Consider the following 2,361-nt stretch of genomic DNA (forward strand, 5'->3'; position numbering starts at 1 on the left):
GTCAGCAGAACTTAAAAAAAAAAAAAAAAAAATCTGGAAAAAAACCGGAGGAGCTTGCCAAAGATGAGGCCATTACGGCTCGCCTTTAGGTGTCCTCCTCGGGATAGCGTCATTTAAAGAACGAGGGTCAGCAGAACTTAAAAAAAAAAAAAAAAAACAGAAAAAAAATCTGGAAAAAAACTGGAGGAGCTTGCCAAAGATGAGGCCATTACGGCTCGCCTTTAGGTGTCCTCCTCGGGATAGCGTCATTTAAAGAACGAGGGTCAGCAGAACTTAAAAAAAAAAAAAAAAAAAAAAAAAAAAAAAAAAAAACGGAAAAAAAATCTGGAAAAAAACCGGAGGAGCTTGCCAAAGATGAGGCCATTACGGCTCGCCTTTAGGTGTCCTCCTCGGGATAGCGTCATTTAAAGAACGAGGGTGGGTCAGCAGAACGTAAAAAAAAAAAAAAAAAAAAAAAAAAAAAAAAAAAAAAAAAAAAAAAAAAACGGAAAAAAAAATCTGGAAAAAAACCGGAGGAGCTTGCCAAAGATGAGGCCATTACGGCTCGCCTTTAGGTGTCCTCCTCGGGATAGCGTCATTTAAAGAACGAGGGTCAGCAGAACTTAAAAAAAAAAAAAAAAAAAAACGGAAAAAAATCTGGAAAAAAACCGGAGGAGCTTGCCAAAGATGAGGCCATTACGGCTCGCCTTTAGGTGTCCTCCTCGGGATAGCGTCATTTAAAGAACGAGGGTCAGCAGAACTTAAAAAAAAAAAAAAAAAAAAACAGAAAAAAAATCTGGAAAAAAACTGGAGGAGCTTGCCAAAGATGAGGCCATTATGGCTCGCCTTTAGGTGTCCTCCTCGGGATAGCGTCATTTAAAGAACGAGGGTCAGCAGAACTTAAAAAAAAAAAAAAAAACGGAAAAAAAATCTGGAAAAAAACCGGAGGAGCTTGCCAAAGATGAGGCCATTACGGCTCGCCTTTAGGTGTCCTCCTCGGGATAGCGTCATTTAAAGAACGAGGGTCAGCAGAACTTCAAAAAAAAAAAAAAATGGAAAAAAAAATCTGGAAAAAAACCGGAGGAGCTTGCCAAAGATGAGGCCATTACGGCTCGCCTTTAGGTGTCCTCCTCGGGATAGCGTCATTTAAAGAACGAGGGTCAGCAGAACTTAAAAAAAAAAAAAAAAAAAAACGGAAAAAAAATCTGGAAAAAAACCGGAGGAGCTTGCCAAAGATGAGGCCATTACAGCTCGCCTTTAGGTGTCCTCCTCGGGATAGCGTCATTTAAAGAACGAGGGTCAGCAGAACTTAAAAAAAAAAAAGAAAATCCAAACTGTGTCATAAAAGCTTGCATAATAGAGGTGAGACCATTCAGACTGGCATTAATACTATTCATGATGTTGCTTTCCATGGTCTGTTGTCTTTTCTCAAAAGATTGTAGTAGATCTTCATTAGAAGATAACGAAGAATGAGTAAATTGAGAGGTCTGCTGCTGATTGTTCTGTGGTCCTTGGTTCTGCCTCAGGTGAGGTGCTCTGTAAGGTTGATTTTGCTGCCTGTTATTGTTATTGTTCCACCTCTGATTTCCCTGATTATCTCTGCCTCCTCTGTTATTGTTGTCCCTCCAATTCTGGGTTGAATTGTCCTGCTATCCATGGTTATTATTTCCACTTTGATTGTACCTTGGGTTGGGGTGGTCATAGAAGTTGTGAGTGGATGCCACCATGTTGTCTTCTTGTTGGAGCTGCGGGCATTCATCAGTGGTCTTGTACTTCTTCATAGACCCATTGCTGGCACTTTCCAGTATGGTCTTATCTTAGGGCCTCATACCCTGTGTAATATAGCTGAGTAGCACGATCTTGTCAATCATGTGGTGGGGACATGCTTCCAGAAGATTATTGAAGCGCTCCCAGTATTCAAAGAGAGTCTCATTGTCATCCTGAACAATTGTGGAGATATCCTTTCTTAGCTTAGTAGTAACTTCAGATGGAAAGAATTTCTCCAGAAACTCCTTTCTGAGTGTATCCCAGTTGGATACATTTGCTAGAGGTTGAGTGTAGTACCACTCTCTTACTTTTCCCTCAAGAGAAAACGGAAAAGCTTTCAGCAGAATTGAAGTTTCATCAGTGCCATCACGTCTGACAGTAGAACAGGCTGCCTGGAAATCTCTCAAGTGCTTGATAGGCTCTTGAGCAGGTAGGCCATGAAACTTGGGCATCAAATTTAGCAGTGCGGGCTTTATTTCAAAATCTGTAGCTACCGCCGGATGATGTGCTTGAAACGGTTGCATTGTAAAATCAGGGGCTCCTTCCTCCTGGATGGTAACTCTCCTAGCTGCCATGTTTTCTGCACGTAAAACAACCGAATCAGTAGAACGGGGG

The 2,361-nt window shown here is 41.2% G+C and overlaps 1 non-coding gene across 1 annotated transcript; it reads left to right on the top strand.

Annotated features, from left to right (window-relative positions):
* The first annotated feature begins 1,844 nt into the window (after positions 1–1,844).
* Positions 1,845–1,952, top strand: LOC148567719 (small nucleolar RNA R71). Its single transcript, XR_015882561.1, has one exon. It is a non-coding gene; the product is annotated as a small nucleolar RNA R71 (small nucleolar RNA).
* Positions 1,953–2,361: the final 409 nt, after the last annotated feature.

Source organism: Arachis ipaensis, chromosome B4, assembly GCF_059453495.1.
Source record: "Arachis ipaensis isolate K30076 ecotype BB chromosome B4, ASM5945349v1, whole genome shotgun sequence".
Classification (NCBI taxonomy): Eukaryota; Viridiplantae; Streptophyta; class Magnoliopsida; order Fabales; family Fabaceae; genus Arachis; species Arachis ipaensis.